Source organism: Misgurnus anguillicaudatus, chromosome 23 (assembly GCF_027580225.2).
Source record: "Misgurnus anguillicaudatus chromosome 23, ASM2758022v2, whole genome shotgun sequence".
NCBI classification, from domain to species: domain Eukaryota; kingdom Metazoa; phylum Chordata; class Actinopteri; order Cypriniformes; family Cobitidae; genus Misgurnus; species Misgurnus anguillicaudatus.
The window spans coordinates 17,734,723-17,748,786 of NC_073359.2; positions in this window are offsets into that span (position 1 = coordinate 17,734,723).

Consider the following 14,064-nt stretch of genomic DNA (forward strand, 5'->3'; position numbering starts at 1 on the left):
CTAAATGAAACAAAATCCTACTTTCTAATCTAATGACTTCAGGGCTTCAGTCTCCTCAAAAGAGTTCAAAATGTGTTAAGTGCCATTTGGGCCACACTAAATATTGACTGTTGCCTAAAGTAGCCATTTTGTTTGTAAAACTGTGTTTTATTTTTCATTATATGTACATATTCCCTGTATCTTCTGTTTTGTATCTTAAAGTCACAATGAAATGGAAGTAGTGATTATATTATTTTCCCCGCCGTTACCTATATGCGAGTGAAATGGCTCCTGAAATGAGAAAAAAGGTAAAGATGGACTTGAATTCGTCCATCGGGAATTTATTGGATTCTTGGAAGTTGTGTCATGTTGCTATTTAATTTGCTACACACTGCAATCTTTTCCCAGGACAAGGCCTGAAGTAAAGAAAGATTATTTCAAGGAGAGAAGGAGATTAGTCTTTTTGATTAAAGATTATGAGGGCACATTAATTTTTTTTAAATAATGAAGCTCACATATACACTCACCTAAAGGATTATTAGGAACACCATACTAATACTGTGTTTGACCCCTTTTCGCCTTCAGAAGTGCCTTAATTCTACGTGAAATTGATTCAACAAGGTGCTGAAAGCATTCTTTAGAAATGCTGGCCCATATTGATAGGATAGCATCTTGCAGTTGATGGAGATTTGATGGAGGGCACGAAGCTCCCGTTCCACCACATCCCAAAGATGCTCTATTGGATTGAGATCTGGTGACTGTGGGTGCCATTTTAGTACAGTGAACTCATTGTCATGTTCAAGAAACCAATTTGAAATGATTCAAGCTTTGTGACATGGTGCATTATCCTGCTGGAAGTAGCCATCAGAGGAGCCATGGTGATCATAAAGGGATGGACATGATCAGAAAAAATGCTCAGGTAGGCCGTGGCATTTAAACGATGCCCAATTGGCATTTAAACGATGCCCAATTGGCACTAAGGGGCCTAAAGTGTGCCAAGAAAACATCCCCCACACCATTACACCACCACCACCAGCCTGTACAGTGGTAACAACTAATGATGGATCCATGTTCTCATTCTGTTTACGACAAATTATGATTCTACCATCTGAAGTCTCAACAGAAATCGAGACTCATCAGACCAGGCCACATTTTTCCAGTCTTCAACTGTCCAATTTTGGTGAGCTTGTGCAAATTGTAGCCTCTTTTGTACCCGGTGAAGTCTTCTACTGTTGTAGCCCATCCGCCTCAAGGTTGTGCATGTTGTGGTTCACAAATGCTTTGCTGCATACCTCGGTTGTAACGAGTGGTTATTTCAGTCAAAGTTGCTCTTCTATCAGCTTAAATCAGTCGGCCCATTCTCCTCTGACCTCTAGCATCAACAAGGCATTTTCTCCCACAGGACTGCCGCATACTGGATGTTTTTCCCTTTTCACACCATTCTTTGTAAACACTAGAAATGGTTGTGCGTGAAAATCCCAGTAACTTGGCAGATTGTGAAATACTCAGACCGGACTGTCTGGCACCAACAACCATGCCATGCTCAAAATTGCTTAAATCACCTTTCTTTCCCATTCTGTCATTCAGTTTGGAGTTCAGGAGATTGTCTTGACCAGGACCACACCCCTAAATGCATTGATGCAACTGTGATTGGTTGATTAGATAATTGCATTAATGAGAAATTGAACAGGTGTTCCTAATAATCCTTTAGGTGAGTGTAAGTTATTTGTAAAAAAAAAATAAAAAAACACAATATTCCAAAATAAATGAATTGTTTTACATTTCAATTCTACTGTGACTAATAAAGTGAGCGATAAATAAAATAAACCTGTATGGTCATTAAAACTTTGCTAAACAGTTTTGCACACTACTGTAACTCTGTTGTCATTACAAAGGCACTGTTTGAACCCACGACAACACAATGCTCTACCAAGCGAGTTACAGATACAACACTTACTCACTATCATGTAATTCCAAACATTTATGTACTGCCCTAACCTACTAACATCTTATATGGTCGGACAAAAAGATGTTGAATCTTACCTGGTGCAGCTGTGGAATACATCTACATAATGTCCTGTTCTCCTACTGACCCCTACTGTTAACCTCTCTCTCTCTCTCTCTCTCTCTTTCTCTTTCTCTCTCTCTCTCTCTCTCTCTCATCCTTTATATAACCATTTTCACTTCGGATTCCCTACGTTTACCACAATCATAATTTATCCACATTTTGTATCAAACGCTAAAAATATTCCCTTTCTTTCTCAAAATATTGATTTTCCCATTTTGCCTGTAGCATTGTCTTGCTTTATGGGGTGGGGGGGTGTTGGTGCCAACATTAAAGCTTAAAGAAAACTGGTTCGAACACTGTTTCTTCCACTTTTAATAAACCTTTCGATCACCGGCAAACACACAATCATCTTCATCAGCTTTGCTCCTTAACATGTCCTCCGTTCCTAGGAGCGATTTGACATGTGCTTAACTTTAACCAGACAAGTCTATTCAAGTGCGCTATGAATTTCACAAGTTGGTCATTTGCAAAATGGATGGAAAGCGTATAATTTTGCCGCAACAATCGCAGCCTCTTTTGTCGTTGGGGCATAATGGAAATGGAGGGAACTGATCAATAGGTTATTGATTTTCATTGGATGCCGTTGAGGGAATTGAAAGAGAGCGAGCGAGGGAGGTGGGGGCTGAATGTGAAATGCAGGTTTTTGAAATCTTCTGTTCGGAAGATGAATGCTCTTACTGGAAGCAGGTGATCTTGTTTTTCTCCCTGCACTTGCATGCTTTGACACGGCTTATGCGGGGCATTGGTTGGTTGACTGGGCCGAATGCATCTTCTAAAACTGTTAGCAAAATATTGCTATGCAAACTTAGGCCGATGTCTGTTGTTTTTCCAATGCGAGTGTCCATTGTGTTTTCCTGTAATGCTGTAATGTTTTTCTTGGCAGCTTTCCTGTATGGTGCTATATACACTCTTATAAATAAAGGTGCTACAAAAGGTTCTTCACAGTAATGCCATAGAAGAACCATTTTTGGTTCCCCAAAGAGATTTTCAGTAACATGTGCTTAAAATTACCATTTTTAGTATGTTGAACCTTTTTCCATTAAAATAATCTTTTGTGAAACACAACGCTTCTGTGTATGTTAAATGTTTTTATGGAGCCATACAGCCAATGGTTCTTTTCTGGCATTGTGCAGCACTACTACTATTTTTAAGAGTGTAAATGCAACTTGACAATCTTCAATATGTTACGTGTAAATATCGCAGTCATATCTTTTTCTAATATTTAAGCCTGGACCATTAACTATACAAGGGTGTGTTCTGGGACCTCTCCTGTTATCAGTAATGTCACAAAAAACAGTTGGCAACGTGCATACAGCCTCTGCTTTATATCAGCATTAGCAGCGAGTTCCAATTGATCCATCCCTGAAGTCGGTTCGGCAGCACTTTCCAGTGCATGGGGTACAGTCTGTTATCTGGGCCACTATCGTAGGCGGATATATGTATGGCACGTTAATGCGTGAAGCCGGAGTTCCATTGATCTGCGCGCAGGATGTCAAACATTTTAGCGATGGTCTCGTCCTTGTTATTGCCCTCCAACGGCAGGCTGTTAATGCATAAAAAAATCGTTCGTCCCCATGTTTTCCTCCCCATCTCAACTGGACGCCCAGAGCAACAGAAGAATACCATGTCGTTGTACTCCACAATCACTCCTCCCCCTCCCTTCATTCTCCTCAATGTATTCCTCATCCTTCCATTTTTGTCTCCATCTATCTTTACGACACCTGGTTTCATCTCCTTAATGTTTCCGGACTTGACAGTCTCCATGCTTAAAAATTCTTAATTAAGCCTGCTGTGTATTTGCAGTTAGGCAAATTGCAATCTGACGGGGCTAATAAAAACATTTTCGAGGGAGAGAAAGCAAAGATGCGACACTACCCAACGACACTATCTGTTCTTTCCTCTCTTTATCACTGTCGTCCGCTGTTTTCATCTTCGCATTTTCTACATCAGAGCCCAGGGGAAGATGGATTGATAAATATTTTGCAGGCCTTTTAATTTGTCTCGCTTTATGTTTTGGCCTGCAGGACTCATTGATTAGAACATGAGCTGAAAATCTTGTAGATGTAGATATAAATGTTTGTTTGTAAAGCACCTTTTCATTGCAAGATTTTCTCTTCTCAGTGTTTAGTATTTACTGCTAATTATTGGTTTTAGGTAAGAAAAAATTTACATCTGAGATGTCCCAGTGATGCAACAGAAGAACCATTTTGGGTTCCCCAAAGAACCTTTCAGTCAACAAAAAGGTTCACCTCAAGGGTGCACTGTGTAACTTTTAAAATGATTTCTTGACAAAAATGCAATATAATATTCATAACTATATTATCAGTCATGTATAAAGAGCTTACAAAATAAACTGTATTGTTTTAATTACCTTAGAATGAGTGATTTTTTTGTCTGAGCCGATGGTGTAATGGAAGGTGCTCCGACACATGGTGCAGACGCACTTCTGGTGACCCAAGTTCGAATCCTGGCTCGAGGTCCTTTGCCAATCCCATACCCCTCTCTTTACCCTATACTTTCCTGTCGTCTCCTAAATACTATAAAGGCAAAAATGGCCCAAAAAAATTACTTGTATGTTGAATGAGTAATTTTTATTTACATACACCACGGGTCCCCTTACATGGAAGTCGTCGTCATGTTTCTACAGTAGCCCTAAATGGACAAACTGTTTTCAAGAGCGCATTTTGTCAATACAGTGTTTCAGACGACGACATGTTTGTCCTGTGGCTGCTACCGTAGCTTCACATTTCGAAGGGGCGGGCGGGGGGTGGGTGATTGAGCTGTGGACTGAGTCGTTGGTTGCAATTCTCATCGCTAATGTGGCTGAAAAACCCACACTGGACCTTTAAAAAAACTATTTACTTCATACCTTTCTTATAGTCTTAAAAAAACTCTTTCCACTACAACAGAAAGATGTTAAAGGTCATTCATAGAACCATACGGTCAGATAAAGAACCTAAAAAAGGTTTGAAAGGTACCTTGGAGGACCTATGACTAAATGGTTCTTTGAGGAACCAAAAATGGTTTTTCATCACCGTGAACTTTTTAAAGGACAAGTTCGGTATTTTACACTTAAAGCCCTGTTTTCAGATTGTTTATGATGAAATAGAACGGTTTTGACTGAAATTTGGAGATATAATGCTGGCCCGAGTTTTCGGTTCCTGTTGTATCAGCCCCCACCTCCACAACGGCCGTACAGGTGCACTGGAACAATTCTTCCTAAAATGCATTAAACTTTTGTTTACAAAGACGTGATACTCACCGAGTGGTCAGGGGTGTTCACTGATATGCTAACACAAAGATGCTTTCCAACAGGTGTTTTAGCATTTGTTGTAAACTTGTGGACCTATTTTTCCAAACGCCTCACACCCGTACATTCATCCGTTGAGAGCTTGAATAATAGGCACTCCAGCCCAGTTGGTGGCGATAATCCGCCATTGCCAATTGCAAGAATACAAACAAAGTTCCCGGCGGTGGAGTAATACCGTACCTCACACCACATCTAATACAAGTCAATGGAGTTGGACAAAAACTACGATAAAACCTGTTGGAAAGCATCTTTTGCAGCGATTTTTGTGTGAGCATATCAGTGAACAACCCTGACCACTCGCTGAGTTTCACGTCTTTGTAAACAAAAGTTTAATGCATTTTAGGAAGGATTGTTTCAGTGCACCTATAGAGCCATTGTAGAGGTGGGAGGTGATAGAACAAACACCCCAAAATTCTCGGGCAAGCATCATCTGTCCAAATTTCAGTCAAAACCGTTCTATTTCATCATAAACAATCTGAAAACAGGGCTTTAAGTGTAAGATACCGAACTTGTCCTTTAAGTACCTACATTTTTAAAAGTGTACACAACAGAATGTGCTCAAGTACCTGCCAAAAGATGAAACTAAAGGATCTCAGAATGTCTTGGGATTTGGTAGCTGATCTAGAAGGTTGTAGATGCTGGCCCTCAAGATAATTGGCTCCATGGATTTGTAAAGCTCACGTAATTTCCGCTGAGATTTGATACCGTATTGTTTTGATGATCTTTAAATCTTTTCTATTATTGTTGCAATGTGTGCCTAAAAAGGCATTAACCAATCTTTGGCTTTTAATAATTATAACAATCTTAGTTTAACCAGGTAAGTCAATTGAGAACCAATTCTCATTTACAATGATAACCTTTTCAAATGCATAGTGGCACATTCAGCCTGATCTCATGAAAATTCTTACATATTTTACGAGTTGGCTAGTTTGTACAAATTCATGCAAAGTAAAAGCAACACTATGTAGTTTCCATGTAAAAATGACTTACAGCTCCCCCATGTGGTTGAAAAGTGCAACAGTGCCTGGTGTCAGACACTCTTCTGCAGGCAGGGGGAGGGGCGGGACTGTGTGCTCTACCCTCCACCGCCACTTTCAGAGTGTGCTTGTAGCAGCTAGGAGGCTGCTCAGGTTGCAGCAACAGTACAATTTGTCCAGTTTAAAGTTGTTCTATCACTGAAATTATTTTAGAGACATTATTTAAAGGTAAAAAAACTACATAGTGTTGCTTTAATTGTGCAAAAACGTACAGTTCTCATGAAAAAAACCCAAACCCATAACCCCGCCCCTAATGCCAACATCACAGGGGTTAAGGCAAATCATACAAAAACTTAAAAATGTGGTTGTATTAATTAATACGAATTAGCCAACTAATAAAATATATGAATTCTCGTGAGATAGCATTGGCATATCTAATGTAGAAGCTACACTGTAAACATTTCCATCCATTTACATTGACACTTAAAGTTGGGTTTTCTCCATGTTAATGTTTCTTGTGATTTCCTTCATCTTTTTTTCTTGCGGCGGTACATAAGCTCGCACCTCCACGTCCGTATGCCCATGACTTACCTAATGTGTGAGAAATCCATTTCTGTAGTGTCAGCCCTTCCTATGAGAGTCCAATGAGCTTCTCACACCTTTGATAATAGTGTATGAGAACCATACCTTCAACAGTACACCGTGTGGTATTGCTTGATCAAGTGAAAGAGCAGACATCGGCTGTTGAGGTCACAGCTTTCCTGAGAGAGAGAGAAACGGAGATGGAAGTGTCATAGCTTCTCAAGTGAGGGACTTGTATTTGCCACAACATGTTGGTCTTGTACTAAATGTGTGTGTGATTGCAAGAGCCTCTTTAGTGAATGACACTGCAACTAATGAGCCAAGAGGTCTTATAGGGTGTTAGTCTCAATTTTGGAGAGCTCTTGTGTTCCCTACAAGAGTCTTGACATCTCTTAACCTCTTTCAATTGTTATGGTTTCATCAACGTATTTTCTCTTGTCACTCAAAACCAAACGGCAATTTCCTTACCACAATTTTGTGGTTACTATATTTTACGGTTACACATCTTACCAACTGAGCTACAGGAACATTATTTTTTATTTCGTATCATGCGTATAATTTTTACATTTAATTATTGATCTAAGAAAAGCATTTTGACATCATGCCAAATATGTTTACCTTCATAATAATTTAAATAAACAGGGCAATGTGTTAAATGAAAATGAAAGAAATCAGTTTTACTGTATTTTTACCATATCTTTAATGTTAAGATATTTTCATTTGCTTGATGACTTTAATGTAAAGGATGAAGGCGATAAAAACGTTGGGACATGATGCACTAAACCTTTATCTCAGACTCCGAGTAAACAAACAGCAACAGCATTTACAGCAAATGTGCAGTATTTATATTGTATGTTAAAGCAATGAATTCTCTTTATAGGACATTGTTTTCACAATATATTCTGAGAGAAATGCATATATAAAAATGGACCAATAGAAACCAGGATAACAGACAAGCACCTAATAAAAGCAATTCATATTTTAAGAGGAGCAGTAAACACTGCTGTTTCAATTAGATGCAGAGGAAGTAGGAAGTAAAACGGATGGCAGCGTGTCACTGGTGTCTGTAAGTGGGGTCAGGCACTTAGGGTCAGTGTCGGTAGAGTCAAAGGTTACAGCTCATATTAAAATACCTTTTAGAGTCCCTCAGAAGTCTTATGTAATAGTGAGCTGACCGGATCTTGTTAGTCTGTGCGAGGCATCTTTTTTAATGTTTTTGAATAGAGCAGCCTGTGCTGTAAAAATTTAGAAAACAACGATTAATATTATTTATATTAAATATTAATAATTAAAATCAATAGCAAATAAAATAAGTTATTTTATTATTATTTTGCTTGAAATATTAATTTTATATATTAATCACATATTATAAAAAAATTAAAATGTATATGTATATATTGTGGTATAGTTTAAATTACTGTAAAATATTTAGTTATATGAGTTAACATTTATGTATATTTTAATATAAAATAATGTGCAGTACCAGAAGACTATTGATTTTCCTATATATATATATAATAAACATAATAAACAATAATAAACATACTGCATGTGAAATCCCTCTCTGTGAAATCCAAGTCTCATTATGTAATTTTAAGATAAGGAGCATCAAAGTTTGATTTCACTCATTAATTTTAATTTTTGGCATGGCCTTACTCAGTCAGCAAGGTTATATTTTCACTAAATGTTCTTGACATTATGTAGGATGATTTTATGTAAAAAAAACATGTTAAATAACAAAAAATGACTTTAGCTGGGTTTTAACAGGCATGTTTACATATTTATTATAACATAACAATTATTTTTTACAGAAGCTTAAGCAGTACAGGCGAAAAACATAAAGGGATACTTAAAGGGACCGTTCACGTCAAAATGAAAATTTTCTCATCATTTACTCACTTACTCCTCAGTTGTTTTAAACCTGTATGGATTTTCCATAAAATGAAAGTGAATGGGGACTGCGGTTCGCTTGTTGCTATATTCTGTCTAAAATCTTTTGTGTTTCAAAGAAAGAAAATCATAAGGTATTGAAAGAACATGAGGGGGAGTAAAGACTCACTTTTTCGAGTCTCCCAATAAGTGACAAAATAATGCCAACATTTTCCTATTTATATGTTGTGCTTTGCAGCAGTGCTTCACCTTTCGAATAATAGTTCCCAGTATGTAAACAGTTAAAAAATGGCTGTGTCCAATATGACCTTGTTATTTGTACATGCAATGACTATACAAATCACAACATATAAATAGGAAAATGGTGGCATTATTTTGTCACTTATTGAGAGCAGTATGCTAGCCGGAGCCATCTACCTCCAGTCCCCGTGCCAAGCCAGGGCAGCGGTGGGTGCGTCAGACAGAGTTACGGCACACACGGAAATGTAAAAGGTATGTATGTACTTATCTAACTCTGGAGGATACAGTGAATAAGCTAAAGTCACAAAAAGTTGGTGTGTTCCTTTAACAGATATAAGGGATGCACATATAGACGGTTTCATCGGACACACGTGCGCTGACAAGATACACGTCTGGATCCGAACTTTACTTTACGTTTCGTTATTTTAATGGTCTGACTAGTTGCTAAACTGATCTCTTGAACAAATGCCTCGTTGAAAATAACAAATGTTTTGGTTTCCTAGGTAATCTATGTGTTGTTGTTTTTTGCTTGTTATATAAATAAACGTAGTTAAAAGAACTTTGTTGTTATTTATTCTAAGCGGAGTTACGTGCAGATCACGACAGTCGCTTGTTTATGTTGTTTCTGCTGAAACCGTCTAAATATCGATCAAGAATCTGTATCACCAGATTAAAGCATTTTCCCCACTATTGGACATTAGCCGATTGAACACTTCTAGGATTTTATGACATCATAATTTGAGACAAGAATCAAAAAGCACAACTATCGGTATCGGTGGCAGAGGTGTAAGAAAATATCTAAAACTATATTTAGTTTGCGAAACGCAATATAGATTTTTTTAATCATACAATTTTCATGGTAGTTGTTTAGTTTTGAGTTTACATCCCAACCAGATAGCATTCTTCCTATCTCTAAACTTCAAGAGTGACAGGAAGTACTTGCTAAGGTTTGCATATGGTGATATGTATTTGATGACAGCTTTCCTAAAATTATATCCTATTCTATTTCCAAAATAAGAAATATCCCAATATACCGTCTTACCTATACAGTAACACAATGCATCGTATCACAACCCATGCACCGTGACACGTATCGTATCGCTAGATTCTTGCTGATGCACAGCCATAATCGGTAGATGTCATTCTATGTTACCAATCAGTATCGGCACAAAATTTTTGTATTGGTGCTACCCTAATAAACCTGTAACAGAAATGTATCTCACTAGTTAAAGATGATTACAGTAATTGTACAAAAGTAATCGTTTCACCTCCCTCAATCCTTTGTTCGAACCGCACCGTGGTTTTCTCTTTCTCCGGTTCAACATCCACAAGATGACCACCTTCACCTCTGCACCCTCTTCATCATCCTCTCTATCTATCACTCTCTCTCCATCTTCTCTTAACTCATCATCCCCCCATCCTACCCTTCTATCAGTACACCACCATTATGCTCATAAATCAATATTGACGACCCATCATCCGATGGATGAATTATGGGACTGTGGACGGCAGTGGTCATGTGACTGTCAGGTTTTACATTATGTTCCGGCCATTTAGTCGTCACCATTATGCACAGCGACTTGGAACGAGGTCCTTTCAATGAGAGGCCGAGGACGAAACGCATTACTGTTTTTTAAGAGCACTTCATTGTCGTTTCTCGCCGCTGATAAAGAGCGAAGTGTGAGACTGAATGAATAGACCGGTTGGTAATGTGATGGAGACGCGCCATTGCAGGCAGTTGTGGTCTCGGCTCACAATAAGAAGTTTCAAATAAACACGCACCCACGCATTCAACTGAGGGATCGATGCCACATTTTCTGTAGCATCCGATGCTTTCATACACCTAACAAGTAATCAAATGTACCCGCAACAAGCTCAATTGAAATTAAAAACAAGCTGATGTGTGTGTAAGAAACAGAAAGGATATGCAACACATCTCCAAAACTCAAGCAAGAAGCCTTCACGAAATAAGAATATGTGGGTTGGTTAAAGAGCCAATCACAGAAGTGCTTCCAATGCCCTCTGGCCAGTTTTGACCTCTTGACCCTGGCCATGACCCCTTAGGCCAAAGGTTACCCTGAAGGGTCAACAGGGACCACTTTCAGGCAGGTCCAAGAGTAGTTGCCATGGAAACCAATGGCGAAAGATAAAGATGGAAATATAGAGTTCTGGCCTGTGAGCTTGCTTAGTCCCTCTTTGTCTCATTGACCAGAGGTTTTATGGATTTAGGGTCCCCCTGCTGGACACTTACAGTCAGTATGAAGTTGAATCAGGTTAAATGTATTTGTTTCTGTTTAAGACATACTACTTCAATCCCACAGTCTTTGCCTGTATCATTCATTCATTCACACATACATTTTTGTTAGTTTCAGGAAGCATGGGTAAGCGAGTAAGAATATCGAATCAACACTACAAAATCTCAAATCAACTCCAATTTTGCCACCTTGTGGTCAGATTGTAGGATGCTGAAATGGTATGTAAAATATTGTAGAGTATATAAAACCATACAAATTACAATATAGCATACAACATACATTCAGCATCAATTTTTACTTTTCTAACAATGGTCTTGGCCACAGAACAACATTTTTGGGTGTGCCTTCTCTCCCCTATGAACATATTTGTGATATTTTGGTAATTTTAATATATCTTGATGCCCTAATAAGTACTAATAACTAAAGAGTAAATGCAATAGAGAACCATGATTTCAAATAAACCTGAATTTTGATAGTTACACATGAGCTTCCAAATCTGATAGTCTAAGACGCCGGAAGTGTCTGATGATCTGGGGTAAGTCTGTCTTAACTATGACCTACCACATAGTTAATCACCAGGTAGCAGAACGCTTTGGCACCATGAAGGCAGAACTATGTTTTGATCAGCCTGCACCCCGACTCATCTCCTTTTGTATCCCACTGTCCGTTAATCAGACTCACATCTCCACCGTTAATCTCTGACCCGTCCTATGTATTTAATTAGAGGGACACTCCCCTTTTTTGAAAATATGCTCATTTTCCAGGTCCCCTAGAGTTAAACATTTGATTTTTACCGTTTTGGAATCCATTGAGCCGATCTCTTAGCATAGCTTAGCATAATCCATTGAATCTAATTAGACCATTAGCATTGCGCTAAAAAATAAAAGAGTTTCGATATTTTTCCTATTTAAAACTTGACTCTTCTGTAGTTACATTGTGTACTAAGACCGACAGAAAATTAAAAGTTGTGATTTTCTAGGCAGATATGGCTAGGATTATACTCTCATTCTGGCGTAATAATTTGATATTAAAAAATAGTCCCCTTGGTAACTTTCAATAGCAGGGGACTATATTTTCAGGCACTGCGTAATATCATTGCGCCTCCTGCATGTTACGGCAGCAAAGAGAGTATAGTTCCTAGCAATATCTGCCTAGAAAATCACAACTTTTAATTTTCTGTCGGCCTTAGTACACGATGTAACTACAGAAGAGTCAAGTTTTAATTAGAAAAAATATCAAAAATCTTTGGTTATTTTTTAGGCGATGCTAATGGTCTAATCAGATTCCATGATTTATGCTAAGCTATGCTAAAAGTGGTACAGCCAGACCCGAAGATCAGCTGAATGAATTACAAAACGGTAAAAATTAAATGTTTAACTCTAGGGGAGCTGGAAATGAGCCTATTTTCAAAAAAAGTGGAATGTCCCTTTAAGGCGATCAACACACCAAGCACTGCTCCAGAGTTTAATAAGGCTGAGGGGTTTTGATTAGAATGACACAATTAACATGAGTCAGTCACACATACAGGTGTGTCCTCATTCAAGATGAAGTTTTATTACCATGACCATGAAGCTGCATCACAATAGCAGTGAAAATCTATACATGTACTGTATGTATGTGTATGTAAATGATAAAGTTTGCTAATATGTGTTTAAATTCCAACAAAACACAATACATAGTCAACCCCAACGAAATCCACCTGCTCTCCACCCAGGGACATGAATAGTGTGCGGGTTTTTGTGACATTGGGGTTAGGGACTGGGGTAGGTTAGGTGAAGAAAATATACAGTTGTATAGTATAAAATGCATTGCGTCTATGTCCCAGTAAACCACATATGCCAGTGTGCGTGCGTGCGTGCGTGTGTGTGTAAGAGAGTGCAGACAGCAGCGTGTTTAACAGCTTGTGTCTTACAAGCATAAGGCATGCATATGCAAGAGAATTAAAGTCCTTAAAGCTGTCAAAGACAATAGGATTTAACTACGAGGGCCATTCGTGGGAATTAAACAAATTATATTGTAAATAAAAGAAAGATTTGGTTAAGAAAATGACATTTAATTAATTAAGATGGCTTTGTAACAGCGATAATTACTTTGAGCTCCCAAATCTTCTTTTTTATAATTATGGATATTTATGGCTATGTTAGAAATGTCTGTCTATGAGATTAGTTAAAATATAATAATTAAAAAATATATAAATATTACATTATAAATAATGTTTTTATTAATCAACAAAAATAAACCCAAAAGTATACACAGATTTGTTGGTTCAACTTAAAAATGTAAGTTACCTGGTTGCCTTTAAATTGAGTTAATTTAACTTAACTTAATATATTAGTTTTAACTTAAAAAAGTGTACAAATTATTGTCAACTTATATTTTTAAGTTGAATTAACTTGAAATTGTATGGCTACAAGGTAACTTACTTTTTAAAGTTTTTTACAGCGCACAAGTAATACAAATAATTTGTTTTTGATTGTTTCTTTTTTCATTTTGTTAAGTTATTCATTCTGTTTGTACACAAGCAAAATATTTGAGTGAGTTTTTATTTACTTTCTCTATTTCAACACTGTAAAAAATACAGCATGAAGTTAAAACTTGGTTTTGCAAGTCAATTCAACCTCTATTTTAAGTGTTGGCTTAAAAAGTTCACATAACTTATAAAATCGAGTTGAAATTGTTTAACTTAATTTTTAAGGTAAAGTAACATAAAAATATGTGTTGATTTGACAAAAATGCTGCATATTTTTATTACAGTAAATACAC